Source organism: Anastrepha ludens, chromosome 3 (genome assembly GCF_028408465.1).
Source record: "Anastrepha ludens isolate Willacy chromosome 3, idAnaLude1.1, whole genome shotgun sequence".
NCBI classification, from domain to species: domain Eukaryota; kingdom Metazoa; phylum Arthropoda; class Insecta; order Diptera; family Tephritidae; genus Anastrepha; species Anastrepha ludens.
Window position 1 is genome coordinate 51,557,926 of NC_071499.1, and position 19,506 is coordinate 51,577,431.

General features: G+C 37.2%; 1 long non-coding RNA gene across 1 annotated transcript in view; it reads right to left on the minus strand.

The window, feature by feature from the left end:
* Positions 1-3,298: 3,298 nt before the first annotated feature.
* The window catches only part of LOC128857935 (uncharacterized), a 185,484-nt gene continuing 169,276 nt past the window's right edge, over positions 3,299-19,506 (minus strand). The window contains exon 4 of the long non-coding RNA XR_008453966.1: positions 3,299-3,532. This is a non-coding gene — a long non-coding RNA (uncharacterized LOC128857935). The remainder of the gene's footprint in view (positions 3,533-19,506) is intronic.

Genomic DNA, 19,506 nt, shown 5'->3' on the forward strand with positions numbered 1-19,506 from the left:
GCGCGGCGTGCCCGCAACGCGATCGCGCGTTCCCAACGCAATCTAAGTTCAACGATAATTTTTGCACAAAACAATCAAAAAGAAGCAAAGCGGCGAATAAAACAAAAACGCACAACAGCTTTGCTAATAAAACCATGCGAAATGGCAACTGGAAATATATACACACGCACGCACATACACACCGTGTATGTATAGTAGTTAAGTGTGTGTCTAAAAAAATTCGCACAATTCTGTCCTTGACACACTTTGGCTACGCATTTGAACAGCTGTGGGGCCTCACCAACGGCCGCACTTAAGTGGAACGCACAAGGGGCGCGGTAGGCGGTGAGATGACGTGTTAGTGAGGCAGTCAAATGTGAAATATTTGCAACAGTTCGAGCGGATGGGCCCATAAAAAATATGTATCTCGCAACTATGTAGATTTAAATTTAGTTTGATGGATTTTGCGATTTTTTTGTTCTGATTTTTTTTTGAACTTTCCGCTATTTTACGCTGACACTGAACTATTGTTGAATTACTAAATTAAATTGATGTATATTGTTGCTACATTGTTTGCTGTGGTTGTTGTTGTTGATTATGCGTGGAAAAATGGCAGTAGTACGAAATACATGCACATCAACATTTTTTTTTTGGTCGGAACAGACTAGCAAGTCCATCACTCAGACAGACACAATTCAGTCCATTGTACTGCAGTTGGGGTCCCCTTTTTAATTTTCTTCAAAATCTACCCGACCTCTGACGAAGTCTGAGTAGATCTCGTGGTGTCAAGGAGCCAAGGTGTTCGTTTCTTAACACATCAATGCCAAAGATCTCAAGTCTGATTCGAGCGAAGGCTGGGCAGACGCACAGAAAGTGGTCCGCCTCTGATACTTCTCTCCGCATGCTGGGCAGAGTGCACTGTCTGAGATGCCCACTCTTTCGACGTGCTTTGCCCATAGAAAGTGCCCGTCATCAGTCCAACCAGCTGCCTACATTTCCCACAGCTTAGCGACTTAGGAGGAACTGCGACAGTCGGTCAGGCATGACAGGTAACATGACAGTTTTGACCATCTTCAGCCTCTCTCAGCCTGCCAAGATCGCTTGTGGGTTAGATATTTTCGATACTATACTTAAGTAAAGATTAGTTTGTGGAAAAAGAAGTCCATTATTTTCTCGGTGGATGGCTGGAGTGATTGATATCTCGTAAAGTATCGATCAAATAGTTTAAAGTTTGTGTTTGTGGTCAAGGTGACATTTTACACTAAAAAAAATTTTCTGCTGTTTTTTTCTTTATTCCATTCAGTTGTGAGTTTCAGGGTGTTAACAGTGAAAGTCAATAAAGAAAAAATTCTGTACCTTTTAAAGATTTTCTTTGATAAAGGCGAAAACGAGAAAATGCAAGCCAGGCCGCTGACATTGTGAATGGTGTTTATGGTGCCGCTGCTGTAACAGCTAATTACGTTCAATTTTGGTTTCATCGATTCCATTCAGACATTGTTGATGTGAAAGATTCACCTCGCACAAGTAGGCCCGCCATCGAAAATGTCGATAAAATCACAGAAATAATCGAAGTTTACCGTGATGTTAATAGTTGTAGTGTCGCCCAAGAGCTAAAGAGCGACCATAAAACAGTTTTAAACAATTTGCGCAAAGTTGGATTCCAAAAGAAGTTCGATGTTTGGGTGCCACACCAATTAACACCAGAAAACCTGATGAATCGAATTTCCATCTGCGAATCCTTGGGGAAACGGAATGAACTCTACCCATTTCTTAAACGAATGGGGACTGGGGATGAGAAATCTGTCACATGCGACAATATTGTGCGAAAACGATAGTAGTCAAAGCGTGATGCAGCAGCTCAAACGGTGGCCAAGCCAGAACTAACGGTCAAGAATGGTCTACTATGCGGAGCTCTTCGCCATAATGGAAACAGTGGAAATCATATCCAAAGGAGGATTCGCGAAAGTAAAAATTAAAATACTTTCGGACAGCCAATCGGCTCTCAAAGCCTTGAATAGCTTCACTTTCAAGTCGAAAGTCCTAATAGAGTGTAACAATGCACTCAACAAACTGGCCCTCATAATCAGGTCTCACTGATTTGGGTACCAATACATGAGGGGCACAAAGGAAACGAAAAGGTAGACTTGTATGCCAAATAAAAAATAGTTTAAAAAACTAAAAAACACGCTTTTATTGCTAATCGAACTAAAAAGTAGAAAATAAATTTTAATGACAAAGAGACCTATAATGAAGTAATAGCAAATCGAACGATCAGTCATAGTCAACTACCTCAGAACAGAATTATAACAAAAATTAAGATACAAATAGAGTAATTCAAATTAGAGTTAAAAGCGTGAGATGCATTTTGCTTCACTTTCATAACCCTCTGTACATAGGTAGTTGCCAATAGAATGATTGTAATATTTACTATATCAAGCATCCCACGCTTTTAACTCTAATTTGAATTACTCTATTTGTATCTTAATTTTTGTTATAATTCTGTTCTGAGGTAGTTGACTATGACTGATCGTTCGATTTGCTATTACTTCATTATAGGTCTCTTTGTCATTAAAATTTATTTTCTACTTTTTAGTTCGATTAGCAATAAAAGCGTGTTTTTTAGTTTCTTTAAACTATTTTTTTTTGTTTATTATGAATAAAATTATTGTTATCATTGCAGTCAGTGAATAAATGATTCGATATATTCGTGTTATATTTAATTTCTTTCTTATCGACTGTGAGTCTAAAGCTATGCAGTTATCGGCCGTGATAAAGAAGTAGTCGGGATGAAGAACTTATTTCGTGGAGGGAGCCTGAGAAACTGATTTACAAGAATAAAAAAAGATTTTTCATTTTACAACCAAATTCACCTTACTTTTTGCCCACAGGTAAAAACAGAAAATATTAATCCTGGCAATCCCAATAAGGATAATGGAAAACTTTTATCAAATTATTGCATTGTCATCGGTCCTTGATAGGTGTGCAAAATTTCAAGTCGTTCAGATGTTTAGAAGCCAGTGAAAATTAAGCTCAAAGATTCCGTTACATACATACATACATACATACAACCCGACCTAATAAAAGTGTGTTAAAAAGGGGCAAAAGGGTTATTTATTGGACCAACCCCGGCTTTAACAAAAATAATATAAAACAGGAATCCAAAAAATGGATCCAAACTAAAATCAGGGAACACTGGAACAGCACAAGCGGCCTTAATCACTCCAAAAAGATTTGGAACTTCAATGCCAACAGAGCAAAATCTGCTCTAACCCTAGATAAAAAGGGTCTCAGATTACTCTGTGGAGCAGATTGTAATAAACACTTTAACACAATAGTGTTATCTGGTACAAGATTATGCAGGTTCTACTGTGATGAAGAGGAGTCTATGGAACACTTAATAACCAACTGCGAGGCATTAGGCCACATCGCGCACGGTTGAAGTTTGTATGTAAGAAGTCTTTCAGAAGATAATTGAATTTGCGTACTTGTATACATACCGTTATGGGAAGGACATGAGTGCAATGAAATCTTTTCCACGAGTAAATCAACTCACCTGGAATTAAAAAGAAAATACTATTAGAAAATAATGATAATCACTTAAATTTTAATAATAATTAATATATAATTCATTAATCATTAATAATAATTATAAATAATAATATCATTAAAATTTTCAAAGGATCAATGAGAAAAGCGTAAAAAAGTTGAGGGGGTTTAGATTGTATAAAAAAAATCTTATTTCATTTAAAAAGTCACATTTTTTTATTTTCGTTTTTTTTTTACAGCCACTATGTATATACGTATATACGTGTGCCAAATTAAATTAGCTATTTGGATATTCTTCTATCGCCTTTTTGCACATCCGTGTATAGTTCACATAAATCGAATTGCCCAACAATTTTCATCTTCCACATTTATATATTATTATATGTTTTTATATATGAAGAGGGTGTGCCTTTTCCCACAAATGCAAATATTTCGGTATGAAAAGTCAAGTGAACACGAAAGTGTACGACAGGGGTTGTTTACCATTAGACCTCATCGTGCGCTTTCGTACGAGACTACTTGAAAGTTCTATGTTTTTAAAGTAGACTTATATAAGATGGCCTCGGGGGGGCCTATTCTCCTTAGAAAGCGCGCCCGCAGGTGGCGGATAGGGAATGCCTCCCAGATATGGGACAGAAATTAAATATCTCCTGCAGAACACACAGGGCGGAGATGTAAGCTTTGTTAAAAAAAACTAACTCTCCTCGACTTGGAGCCAGCGACTCGCTATAAAAAATGTGATATGAGGCGTAAAATTGGATGCCTTAAGATGTATTCCCCAATGCATTGCCCACAGACGTACGTGAGGTTGCGCAAGGTTGGTAGCCCAGCCGTAAAACCAAAATCACCCAAGTAACGGAGATTTCCGCCCTATGCTCCGACTAGGAACGACACTAAATTCTAACGTTACATACACTTTTTTTGTATTCGATTTATTGTCACGGAAATAAAAGACATATATATTAAGTGGTGCAAAAGTAATCATTCAATTTTGTTTTTGAAAAACTTTTTTACTAAATAAAAAAAAATATTTTGAGTGAGGGTAATCTTTATTTCGACCTTTACGCGCTCCATTGCTTATATGTTTGTATGCAGCAACTGCTTAGTTCACAAGTGTCAAATATGTTTGACGTACCATTTGCAAAAATTATTAATCTTCCGAAAGGGTGATGCAGTTTTCGTAGCAGTAATCGTTCGTAATTCACAAATACTGAAGTTAGGCTTCAGGCGCCAATCGCCTGCGACTTGTTTGCATAGGCTACAGATTTTATATAGCCCCACAGAAAATGGTCGAGCGGGGCGAATGGAAGTAGAAAATTTGTTTATTTTTAGGTTTGGGTATAAGAAGAAGTAAACCGAAAGAATTTTGAAAAAGATTTAATAAAATAAAACAAGTTTTTTATAAAAAATTTTTTTTTTTTTTTAAACAAAAATTTATTAACTTTATTAATTATTAATTTTTTTCAAATAATTTCATTTTATTAAATTGTGTTTAATTTTTAAAACAAAAAAATTAAACAAAATAATATTCAAAAGAATTAATTTTTCATTTTATTAAATTTAGATTAATTTTTAAAACAAAAAAAAATTAATAAAATAAAATTATTTAATAAAAATTATTCTAAAATTTCCAAAAAAAAAAAATTTTATGTATTTTTTATCTTAAGAATCAACAAAAAAATAATAATAAAATGAAATTATTTCAAATTTTGGAAACCATTTTTTTCGAAGCTATTCGTACGTAAAAAATACTTTTCTTGTTCGACATTTATTTTGTTGAAATTTTTTTTCCAAAATACATTAAACTTTGTACAATGGTAGGTAGGTAGGGTGTGCCACAGGCACACTTCAAGTAGCACTTGCGTGCCGTTTTGATACCATAATGTCGACCACTACCTGTGCAAAGACACATTTTTGGGAAGAGAAAACCGTCTACAGCCATTCAGTGTTGTTGATGTAGTGGAGAAGAGAAAAGGGATCTAGGCTGGAGAAGTTCTTCAATCCCCAAAGGGCACGCTAAGGAATCTCAAGCGCCTAGCTGCTAGAACCGGACATTTGCAGAGAAAATGTTCAACAGTCTCTTTCTCTACACAGATCCCCACAGCTTCTGCAAAAGGGGTTGTACGGAATTCCAAGCTTCTCCGCATGAGTACCGATCACCCAGTGATCAGTGATCACCGCAATGAGTTTGGAAGTTGAATGGCGGGGAATTCCTATCACCTTAAGCATTCTGTTTCTATCGTATTGAGCCCATAGTGTTTTCTTAATAGCACACGATGAGACAGACCGCCATATGTCTTGCGCTGTTTTTAGAAAGAAATTGTGTAGTTTCCCTTTAACAACGGACAAAGGGACCCCGATGTCTACGAGGGGGCAGCTGAAACCGGTTCTGTCGACCCCTTGCTGGCAAGCTCGTCGGCAATTTCATTTCCCTCTATATTCCTGTGCCCAGGAACCCAGATAAGGGAGATGTTTTCTGCTCGATCGAGATGTTTGAGCTCCTTCTTACAGGAGTTTACCAGAAGAGAGCTGCAATACGGCGACGACAGTGCCTTGTACATTATTTTTAGAAATTTTTTTTTGGAAATTTTGGAAAAAACTAATTTTTTTTTAGTTTAATAAAATGAAATTGTTTGGAAAAAAAAATACGTATAATGCATATAAAAGAGTATTTTTTATCTAAAAATTAAAAGAAAAATTATATTAAAAAAGAAATATTTAAATATTTGTTCAAAATTTTTTCCAAAATATATTTAAAAAAATTTTTTTTTGCAAATTTTCGACATAGATGGCCATGATTGAGTAGACGAAAACCTGACATGGGCAAAGGTTAAGGCAAAAGCTGAAAATCAAAATCAATGGAAATCATTTATTCTAGCGGTAGGAGCCCAGGGGTTGGCGCGATAGCAATTAATCATCATCATCATCATACCGCCATACCAATCCACCTCGCGGATCGTATATAGATTTTTGGAGATTTTGCTTGTTTACAAAGTCACTTAACCCAAAATTAGCCTCTTTGCTGAGAATGGTTTTCTTCTCGAAGTCAATGCACTGATTGATGGGCGGTCAGAGCACTGATTTTGTTAATAAATTTTGTATATTTCAATGCGTTTTTAAATCTTGTGGCATTCTCACGTTAAAACTAAATAAGTGCTCCCGCCAAATTTCACAGCTATAGACTTACAAAGTGGCGGCTAGGCACTGCCGAACGCATCTACTGAAAAACCTTGCATCAGATTTTCCTTAACATCCCCGCCGCAGTCGCTATGTTGCAAGGTCTACTAATGCTTGAATACCATAAATTTTCAAACATGCAACGGTGCGGAAAAGGAAAAATTAGACATTTTAAAATTTACTTGCGCGACACTACTTTGTAACGAGAATTTAGCGTGCAGCCTCCCTAAAAATGCATACTTAGATGAAGACATAGGAACATTGCACACATACATGCACAAATATAGAAGGGGCATGAGTAAAGAAATAAAAATATTTATGCACACATGCATACGAGGCGGGTGCGAGTGCGCCGCAAAAAAATTTTCAATTGCAAATTCGAATGTGAAGCGGCAAGCGGCAGCCAGGTAGTCAGGTAGTCAGGTCGCGCCGTGCTAGTGCATTGTTTAGTTGTGCAAGTAGATATCTACATACATAGTGAATGCTGGCAAGTACATACATACATATGTACACATACACAGGTATGCAGTTGGAAACGTAAAATTCATAAATATTTATAAAATGCTTTCAAATTCCACTTTGCCATAAAAATCGATTCAACGTGATCATCAGGCAGCAGCATCAAATGGCGGCAGCAACAGCCAGCAATTGCGGATAACCAGGCAGTCAACTCAAGCTAGCGCCGTCAATTGCCAACTGTTAGAAGCAGCAGCGACATTTTTCTCGACGTTCACACATGTCTCTCATTTTATTGTGTTTTATTGTCTTTTTTATTTTTATATTTTTCGAAAGATGCAAAACTGATCGGAGGGCGGCGACAGCGGCGGCGGCTGTTGCAAAACTGCTTAAGATAGCCGAGCTAAGCAAAACGGCTGATGGCTGAGATAAGTGGTGGGGCGCGGCATGACAGCCGCTTAGCTTTTAACCAGCTGCACGCGTGTAAGACAGCAGGCACTTGCGAGCCATTCACGGATACAGAAATCTGCTGAGGGCCATGCAGAAACATGCTTTCGTATGTACTTGACAAATATGTATGTATGTATGCCTATGGCTGTGTGCGTATTGGCGCAAGCTCGTATGTACGTTGGTGTGTTTATAAATACTTGCGCTTTTATGGGAAATTCCAGCCAGAAGTTTAAGTAAGAAATTTAATGAAATTCGCTCTGATGTATGCGGTAGGAACACTCATTCATTAGCAGCGTTAAGAGCCAGAACCAGCCATCGGCGAAGACTGAGTGCTTGCAAGTGATTGAGAGTTGATTTAACGGCAATTTGATATTTTTACTCTTTTATTATTAATTTCTTTTCACGCTTAGTTGGTGATCAAGGTTTGAATGCGAGTTAAATTTCCATATTTTATTGTTGCAGAGCATCCATTACCCTTGCCGTCGCAGTGAAGCTTGCATATCCATCGTTGGCAGGCTGACTCTAGACAAGCACAATCAACCAAATGATCACTGCCACAAGGTTGTCAACCGCACAAACTACTAGGTAGGGCTTGCAGATAGGCCAGTGAATAATTCGTAAGCCCCAGTGTTGTCCGAATTTTTTTTTTTTTTTTAATTTTTTCCCCACATTTCGTTGTAACGAATTTCATTGCAAAGCATAGCTGAAACTACATATTGGGTGGGGGAAAAAGTAATGTCGTATTTTGTCAATTGAGCGCGACATTTAAACATATCTTGCGTTGTACTTATTGCATCGGGTAACACTAAACGGCGATTTGAAGACGACAATTTGTACTACAAGTGTCTCTTTGACAGTGTTGCGATCGTATGTTTCAGTCTTAAGTTATAGCGCGACAAAAATGGAGTCCACCAAGCAAGAAATTCGTCATATTTTACGTTTTTACTACCTTAGAGGTAAAAATACAACGAAGGCTGCGGCAAAAATTTGTGAAGTTTATGGGCCTGATACTGTAACGATTCGCACAGCACAGCGTTGGTTCGATCGATTTCGTTTTGGTGTGGCAGATGTCGAAGATGCACCCCATACTGGTAGGCCAATCATCGTAGAGACTGATGAAATCGTTGAAATTATCCAAAGAGACCGGCATGTGAGCATTCGCTCGATTAGTCAGGAACTAGGTGTAGACCACAAAACCGTTTGGAACCATTTGCAGAAAATTGGATTCCAAAAGAAGCTGGATGTTTGGGTGCCACACGTGTTGACGCAAAAAAATACCTTGGATCGAATCAACGCTTGCGATTCTCTGCTAAAACGGAACGAACTTTACCCATTTTTGAAGCAGATGGTGACTGGCGATGAAAAGTGGATCACGTACGACAACGCCAAGCGAAAAAGATCGTGCTCGTGAAGCGGCGAGCCGGCCCAAACCATTGCCAAGCCCGGATTGACCGCCAGGAAGGTTTTGCTGTGTGTTTGGTGGGATTGGAGGGGAATTATCCACTATGAGATGCTCAACTATGGCCAGACCCTTAATTCGGTCCTCTACTGTGAGCAACTTGACCGTTTGAAGAAGCCGATTGACCAGAAGCGGCCAGAATTGGTCAATAGGAGTGGTGTTGTGTTCCACCAGGGCAACGCTCGTCCTCACACATCTTTGATTACCCGCCAGAAGCTACGGGAGCTCGGATGGGATGCCCTATCGCACCCATCATATAGTCCGGACCTGGCACCAATTGACTATCATCTCTTCCGGTCCACGCAAAACGCCCTTGGTGATAGTAAGTTGGCCTCAAAAGAGGCTTGCGAAAACTGGTTGTCTGAGTTTTTTGCAAATAAGGAGGGGGAGTTTTATAAAGGGGGGATAATGAAGTTGCCTTCTAAATGGCAACAAGTTTGCAAACAAAACGGGGCATATTTGACTTGAATCGGATAATTCTAAGTATGTTTCGATCACAAATACGACATTTCTTTTTCCCCAACCCAATATAAAATATGTAAACGAAAATATTTGTAATCTAACTGAATGCCAAACTGCAAATATGTATAAAAATATTTGCACTAAAATACAAATTAATTTAAATAATAAACCACTCGAAACGCAGTAAGCGCGTAGAGACCAAGGAAAAAAAACCTAACATATAAGAAATTGAAAATTTCTGATATAAAAAGTCGATGCTTTTGAGTAGAATAAGTGAAAGATAAATTAAAAGGAAATCACTAAACTGATTATCAGTTATGAGACGATATTAAATATTTTAAATTTTCGTTTCAAGTGAAAAGTAACGAGAGAATTTCGCTTATTTGGATTGTTGAGTAGCTGAAATCTGTCTAAGTTGCACCAGCCATACTTCATTATTTGTACTGCTCGCCCCGTTTGTGGGTTTTTTGCACCAAATGCTTGTCTAAGACTTTCCACCACCTTTTAATTTCACATACACATACATAACATTTTATGCACACACATTTACTTTATACTCGGGCTCACACATCTATGCCTGAAGGTGTACATTGCCTTCCTGCGGACAACCGCCATTTGTTTCGCCTCATTTGCTCGCCGCAGGCTGTCATGCAACGATGATAGGTACATATGTATGTGTCTGTGTATGTATGTACGACAGCGTAAAACTGCGTTTTTGACATTTGAAATAAATAAATGAATCGCACGTTAAATAGCGGCTGGCAGTTAGGGGTATACGCATTCACACACACACATGAGTAATAGAGATGTGTGTGAGTATATAAGTATATATAAAATATACAAATGGAAAGGCGAAGTTAAAAGTATTCTAAAATAAATGCTAATCAGCATGAATTTGGCGTCGACAGCTGTATCTACCTAAAAAAAGTTTAGTGAGTTTGTGTGTGCGTTGCGAAAATGGAGCGCGAAATTTGTTAGAGACGGATTTTTTTTTTCTTTTTTTTCTTCTTTTTTTGGCAATTTACAAAAATATTACTCAGCTGTATACTCGCAAGGAAATAACTAATAAATATTAGAAGCAGGCCCTTGAGATCAAAGAAATTAATAGTTGAATAAAAGCGTCAGACGGAAGCACGAAAAGAAAAATATTGTTTTATGGGGTTAGGGGTAGTCAGAATTAAAAAAAAATTGAATTTTTTAGTTTTTTGCATTTGCATTAATAGTTGAATAAAAGGGGCAGACGGACGCACAAAAAGAGGGGGGTTAAGGGTATTCAGAATTTTCAAAAAATTGGGTTTTTGGTTTTTTTGCATTTTCTTAAAGTTTAGCATTTTAAAAACATTGTGTGAAAATTTGAAGTGAACCCGACAAATACTTTTCGAGTTTTTCAACAATTAACGAAGAGCGCTCGGGCGCTCCGGAGCCGATAGCAAAACTTTAAATGCGTTTTTCTCAAAACTATGTTTTTTGAACTGGTGATCACTGTAACTTAAAAACCGCTTGCTAGATTCTAATAAAATTTACACCGCTTTTGAAAAGCATAAAAAACTCGTGGGTGAACGAAATATTTTCTTTTTTTAAAATTTCGATTTTTTTTTAACAATTAACTGTCGGTTTTTTTCTCGAAAATCTGAGAAATATTTCCTGAGGCCGCCATTCGATCAGGTACAAGATTATCTATGAATAAAACTAATTTCTCTTGCCCGATTGATTTTAGATGAATCGCCAAAGACTTGTGATGATCACCGCAAGGGACTTCTGGAGAAACGGGCTGTACACAAACAGCGATAACTTTTACAATTATTAATTTTTTGTTTGTTTTGAAATTTTGCTTAAGTCAAGTCGAAACATGATGTATTAATGTTATGCAGTTATTTTTGTAAAATAAAGCTACTGACTAGCAAAAAATGATTGAAAATAATAATTTTTCGGAGCTCTGACTACCACTTTTTTTTTAGGATAGAAAATATTTTGTACCATTTTGAGAAAAAAACACGCAATCTTATGAATATCTGAGAAAAGAACACGAAATCTTATGAATATGCTGAGAAAAGAACACGCAACCTTATGAATATGCTGAGAAAAGAACACGTAATCTAATGAATATCTGAGAAAAGAACACGCAATCTAATGAATATCTGAGAAAAGAACACGAAATCTTATGAATATGCTGAGAAAAGAACACGCAACCTTATGAATATGCTGAGAAAAGAACACGCAATCTAATGAATATCTGTGAAAAGACCACGCAATCTTATGAATATCTGAGAAACGAACACGCAACCTTATGAATATCTGAGAAACGAATACGTAACCTTATGAATATGCTGAGAAAAGAACACACAAATTTTATAGTCTCGGCGGAAGGCAGAATAAATGCAACATTTTTACTTGAAAATGAACGCAACGCGCAATGGGCCAAAAATCTTCCGCAGAATCTTTCTCTCAAACACTCCAAGGAACGCCTCATAGGATATTCCCATCGTTCTACGGTGTGAAATGGATCATGGATTCTTGGAATGGATCATCGATTTTTTAACAACCTCTCGAAATATGGAAGATTTAAACTATGCATGACGCATTTGCATTTCGGCAGCTATTGCCTAGTAGCCACTACAGACACAGAGAATGACAATGCGGAGTAGTGACATTCTTGGCCATTATTCGGAAATTCCATTAGAGACGACAATTCCAATACGCAGCAGGATTGTGCACCAGCCATATCACAGATCATCAAACTATCAAGCTTTCTGGCGAACAGATTTGGTTGCCTCGGCGTGGAAATTAGAACCAATTAAACTATTTTTTAAAATTTGCTGTTGTTCAAGACGAAAGCCATGTGGATAATTTGGAAATGATTCAGTCCCTTAAGACGAATATCGGCGGAGACAGTGAGAATTGCGTTTCCGTGCATGAAACAGCAAAATGATAGAAACCGTTTTTTTTTTCTTATAGAGGCCGCGCCTCGGCGGGCAATGGTAAGCCGCCAAGTGTATTTCTGTTATGAAAAAAAGCTCCTTATAAAAAATATCTATCGCTCGGAGGTCGGCTTAAAACTGTGGAACAACCTCAAGATGAGGAAGTCATCAAAATTTGCTTGGAAAATTGAGTTGGTTTTGATGGATTACTGCAGGACCAGCCCAGAAACGCATTTGCGTTAACGCTCACTCTTTTTGATAAGGCAAAAATTATTGTAAACTATTAAATGAGGTATTTTTCTAACTTTTTGAAAAAGGAATCTGTCGAAGAACCACCTTTTAAATCTTAATAATATAAATTAATTTAATGTTTCACGAAAAATTAGGGTGAAAAAATAGCTTCAGGTGCATTTCAAATATTGTATTCTCCTTTAAGGAAACACCGTGGTCTAGAAATATCAAAAAATCGATTTTTTGTTTTTTCGATATTTCAAAAGTATAGGCGTTTAAGAATATACTGTGAAATTGTCATGCGGAAATTCCCCATATTACAGCTTCTACAGCCCATTAAGTAGGTAGAGAGCGGACCGCGCGCTCCTGTCCCTAAAACTTTAAGCTCATTTATCTTGAAACGACTTTTTTCGGCACGGCGGGGATGGAAACAAAAAAACTATTCAACCGAATCACTTGAAATTTGGACATGCAGTTCACAACATGTATCGCTATCGTCGGAACTAGAACCACAATTTTATTTAAATAATTTCCTATTTTTTAAACTAAAAAACTAGTGAAAAAAACCCGATTTTACGAACTTTTTTTTCAAATTTGTCAATTTTGCGATTTGTTCTAGTTCCGACCATAACTGCACTCTTTCTGATTAAGAATCTTCTTGAATTTTATGAATCTTTTTAGAAGTCTCGACCTCATCTACGCCGTCCGGGTTCGATTTTTCGAGAGGGTCATCTTCAGCGGCATTTTTATAATAATAAATATTGTTTCAAAAGTAAAAAAAAAATCGTTTTGTATGCTCAATAAACGTGCTAATAAGCCCGAAGAGTTGAAACATCGTTTTATACATTTTTAATGGCAAAAAATAAAAACCCTGAAAATAGGTGAAATTTTCGTCTTCTAGACCACCCTTAGGTACCCTTAAGGCCAGTTATTTGAATTTAGCGCCATTCTTGCCGTATTGGCTGAGCAGCTCTGTTCTTTGATATCTACCAGGTGTGTATATATTGAGGTTCTAAACCATTGAATCGGCACGAAATACAAAGAACTTGTGCCGAAATAGCGAAACCCTCTAACATACTGGAAAGATTTTTACTGATAACATACGCCGCGGCGGCCCGTCGCGTAGTGACCATTTCGTTAAGGTTTTGAAAGGAAAGTATCTAGTAGAAGAAATGCCAGAGAGTTTTGAAAGAAAAGTAGTATGCCAATAACGCAAAAGAAATTCTTGAATTCAAAGAAAAGATCATAAGCGCCCTTTAGGAAGTACTCAAGTGACAAAAAAACAAAATTTCCTATTACTTATAGACAAAAATTTTCATCAAAAATTACTATCAGTCAGTGTCAAAATAACAGATATTAGGATATACATACATGCAATTCGCACATTCTGACATGAAAATCGTAAATCATCCACAAAAGCATGCAAAAAAATGCATCATTTTTCCAAATTTCAAAATACGCGACCTTAGTGGTAAACCCTATACTCGTATGTGCCAAATATATTGCAGTCATACGAAATTACGCATTTGAATGTACATATGTAAATATTAAGAGTACTAGCACACAATACACACACACGCCCTCTTTCGCATGTGTGTGCAGCATCCGTTCATCGCTTTAACAGTCTTCTTTTTTTTCCTACTTCCACTTGAAATCATTTTAAAATTTTATGCACGTCCGCGAACGGCAAAACGCAATCCACAGCGCTTGCGGTCGCGGCACAGCAATGCTCGACATTGATAATGAACTTACAGCTAGCCAGCTAAACATTTGGCGGCAGCACGTTACGCGATTTTTCAAAATCACAAAAAAAACGGTGCAAAATAGAAAAACGCCTTCCCCCTCCCGCTCGCCAACTGCCCACGAGTTAACATAACGCTTGCAGTTGAGCGATCAGCAAACAGCTGCCTGAGTGATCGCATCGCATTCATGCACACGCGTGCTAATGTCCGAATGCGTTCGCGGCGGGGTGCAGATCAAAGCAGAGTATGGCCGAGTAGAGCAGCGCAGCAAATCGCCAAAGAAAAAGGCAAAAAATGTAATAGGAAAAAGCGTAGAAAAAAAAACAAATATTTAGAAATTAAAGCACTAAAAAGTGTAAACTGAAATGCAATCAGCGCACAAACGAAGTACTTCGCACCACAACCCACCGCGCCGGCGAACGCCACCACTAGAGCAACTACATAAGCGACCGCGCATCTATACACACGATTGCGTGTAGCTTTGTTGGAGACACTCTGTAGGAAAATCGACTGCTATCAAAATCTATTTGCTGTGAATTCAAGTGAAACTTTGAAACTTGCCCAGTTCACGTTCGTAGTATTTCTATGCAAGCATATGGCCAGTTTTAGACATTGAGGACCAAGGGAGGCAAGCTTATATAGCTGGTTATATGCAAAAAGAATACTTCGTAGGGTATGAAAACTTCTGAGTTTGGAACTGATCCATATCCATAGTGAACTCAAAAAAGTAGTGTTTCGCTTTCTTTTTTTTTTTTATGGAAGCAAATGACGAGTATTTGATACAGAACGAGATATTAAGACGAGTCTACATAGGAGGATAGGAATTGTACTCGTTACTTGTGATGCTCGTGCTCTGCCAACATCCTTTACGCTCTCGTTCTTCTCAATGTTCTTGTCTTCTCGTACTTGCAATGCAGACTAAAAACTAACAATTACAAAATGTGAACGCTGCGAAAACATCAAGAACGAGAGAATTCGACACGTTGAAGCAACAAAAGTCTCCCTGTATGAACGCGGTCTAATGAAACTTGCCTAATATCAGACAAGAGAGATTTTTGGCAGCAGTGAAAATTGTGAGTTATACCAGTTTTATGAGGTATAACCGTGCGCGCTAGTAGCGAGTCTTGTTCGATAGCTTTGTTGTTTCTTTCACATGCAAATTTTTCGTTTAGCGGGCCCAACCCAAGGCAAAGCGAGCAAAGAAGTGGCAAATCGAAGGCGCCAATAGATGGCTAAAATCGCTTAAGCCTTGAATTGGTGAGCTGCTTTGGTGAATTAGCAGCATGTCAAGTTTATGTTCCTTCTTCTTTCTAAGCAGGCAAATATTGAGTTTTAAACAACAAGGTTTTGGAATAAGTTTTCATAGAAGGTTAGTTGATAGATGCATACGCAAGTTGTAGCCGAATGGGTTGGTACGTGACTACCATTCGGGAGTGCGTAGGTTCCATTCTCCATGCATGAACATCAAATGACAGATGCCACGAAGAATGGAGCAGTCGTCCCCCGCCAGGCGATGGCACACCTCCGAGTGTATTTCTGCCATGAAAAAGCTCCTCATAAAAACCATTTGCCGTTCGGAGTCGGCTTGAAACTGTAGGTCTCGCCATTTGTGGAACAACCTCAAGACGCACATCATAAATAGGAGGAGGAGTTCGGCCTAACACCTAACAGAAGTGTACGCGCGAATTATTTATTTTATTTTTAACCCAATACACCACATGCCCTATCAAAAAGTCTTTGAAGGAGTAACTAATCAGCAAAATACCAGTCACGTTGGACTTACACGGGCACAGCTTTTAGACTTAAATTTTGAATTAAATTAATTTTGTAAAGTCAGTTTTGTACGATTCAGCCACTAATATAGACAGTCCTCGTCCGATCGTCCTTGTTAATCCCCTAGCCAGGTTGTCTTACTTACATAAAGTTAAACTGGGTTTTCGAACTGTTGGACTTCTCAAGTGAATGCGAAACATGCCAAGTTTGAGTTTCTTCTTCTTCTTCAGAAGCAGGTGAGGATGAGTTCCTCTCTACGAGTTGTTTATATATCAATCAAATTAGGAACCAGCGTTTATTCTTCTTTTTCCTTGTTCCAACTTGTTAGTTTACATATACTCCGATACCTTCGGATGGGTTTATACATTGAGATCGGTTTATATGGAACCTTTGAGATGAGTTTACATATAATGCATTAGCTTTCTTTGTGGTAGTAGCCGTTTATGCAGCTAGTCAAATGATGTGCTGAGTTCCAATAAACAAACTATACTCGTACAATAGCAAACTATGTATTATATTTTTATTGTTGGTTTATCTCAGTATTCACACAGTATGGACTCACTTTCTCTGTCTCTCTCTATCTATCACTCTACCCCACTCTCTTTATCTATACTATCTCTCTCTCTCTCTCTCTTTCTTTCTCTTTCTATCTATCACTCTTTCGCTCTCACCTTCTCTCTCATATTCAATTTGTTGAATTAGCTTTGAAACAACAAATTCTTTATATTCGACCGACTGTCACTTTGTATGTGAGCTAGATCTGAGGTACTTGTTGTCAAGGAAATATTTTTCGGATTTCGGATAATGAATTGTTTAAAAGATCGAAATTTTTGAGAAAAGAAATAAATTTTACTGAAATCTACCACGCGGTTTTTAAGTTACACTGATCAACAGTTCAATAAACATTGTTTTGAGAAAAAAGCATTTAAAATTTTGTTACTTGCACTCGAACGCTCCGGAGCTTCCTTTATTAATTTTTGAATAACTCGAGAAGCATTTGTCGGATTCACTTCAAATTTTCACACAATATTTTTAAGATATTATACTTTAAGAAAATGCAAAAAGCCAGAAAATCCAATTTTTCGAAAATTCTTCTTAATAAATATTTGAAAAGGAAACATCTTACGACCTTTGTAAGATGAACTCACTCTGGCAGCTACATCAAGGTAAAACTGTGCTTAAGTATTTTCAAAATATTGAAGTTTCGACAAAAAATTGTATGAAATTTGTTTTTTATAGTTGGAGAATACTCAAATACATTTGTAACTTTTTTATTTTTTTAAGAATGTGTATTTAAGTTTTTGTTTATGTGTCACGTTGTAACTAGTAGCAAACAAGTCACTATTAGACTACTTAGTCACTTTTATGTTTGGAGAAAGAGGATACTCAAAAGCATTTGTAACACTAATAGGCATGAATCTGCTTTAAGTTATTTTCTAAGAATGGGAATTGATTAGGCTCTTTGTAACTAGTTGGAAACTAGTCACTATTAGACTACTTTATTTATAATACGTATAACATTTAATGCTGTAAGTTATTTTCTCAGAATGGGCATTGACCAATTTATTTATATTATAATACGTGTAAGATTAAATGCTTTAAAGTAGCTAGTGTGCTCTATCAATTAGTGTTATATTTCATATTGCTCTAATAAATAATAATAATAATATAAATGCTTTAAGTTATTTTCTAAGAATGTGCATTGACTGGCCTCTTTGTAACTAGTTGCGAACTAGTTACTATTAGACTACTTTATTTATTATGCGTGTAATATTCAATGCTTTAAGTTATTTTCTAAGAAAGGGCATTGACTGGCCTCTTTGTAACTAGTTGCAAACTAGTCACTATTAGTCTACTTTATTTATAGTACGCGTAAGATTAAATTTTACATCAGATACCATTAAATGTATTTGGAAAAAATAGGCCTTCGTAGCTGGAACTGTGTGATCAAGTGCTACTCTTCAGACCCTCTTTTCCAATTTACCGAACTTTTTACAAATAGAAACAGCCAATTTATATTTTCTGAAAATTAGTTTTTATTAACCAATACATTCGCCATTTGGATACACGATTTTGCGCGCTTTTTCTGGTTATCAATTGAGGTTTTTTCAAGAATGTGATTAAGGCAAGCAGCAGGAATCGCTTCAATTCATTCGTAACGCTTTGCTTTCATCGCCAAATGCGAATTCCGCGCAAGTCGCTAAACTCACTTAGCTTATCCTAAACTATTCTAATCTATCCTCACCCTAAGCTAACCTATAACGAATGCATTCTGAAATCCTGTTGGCGCAATACTGAGCTATAATTTTTTTTTCAATTGCTCTGGTTTTTCTTACAGGCTATGCATTTGCACATAACCATAGCACGTATGTGCATACATACATATATACATTGTGTGCATGTTTGTAGGCTTGTGTATTGTTGCTAAGTTGCTTGATGGGAGTGACGCGATCACTTACTCAGCCAGCCGCTTGGTTGCTTTGCCGCTTGGCTTACGTTTTCCATTTCCGAAATAGAAAAATTATGCGCTTTTTGCACTTTTTCGATACATTTTTATTTTTTGTGATTTCATTTTGCGAATGAAAATATTTTTTTAACGCTTTTGTTGTTGCAACGCAATCAGCAATTGAAATATTCTTCATTGTTCACGCCTCTAACTCGTAGCCACACTTTTATAAATTTTTTTTTGGTTTCCTAAAATTTTCATGCGTTTTGTTTTTTGCTGTTAAATTCACATTTGGCTCATGTGTTGGCTCGCATGCTTGTGCGCGTGTGTGTTTGTGTGTATATTTTAACAACGGAATCGAGCTTATTTCATGTGTAACTGATCGCATTTATTTTCTTTGCATTAAATTTTAGTTTAATTAAGACATGCAAAAGGAAACGGAAGTGCGGATGATTGTTTTAATTTATGTTTCCTTTTCGTTGAGAACTTTTTTATGTTTTTACAAAGTTTTTTGAGCACATGCATACCCAATGAGTGTGACCTTGAGAAATATTAAGATGAAGCAGGCGATCCAAAGGTAGTTTGTCTTTTTACAGGAGTCCTATTTTACTATTCGAGATCCGATATTGACGGCACGGAGCTTGAAGATGTTAACTACGTTCGTCATCTTGGCAGCAGAATATTCTCAAAAGGTGGCTCAAAATGAGAAATTACGAATTGCATAAAAAAGATCCGTTAAAAACATCTGGTGCTCGTCTGCACTTACAAGAAGCACCAAGATAAACATTTTCAATTCGCACATCAGTTCAGTTTCACTGTACAGCTGCAAAACTTGGAACCTTGCATTTACAGACATGAAACGCCTAC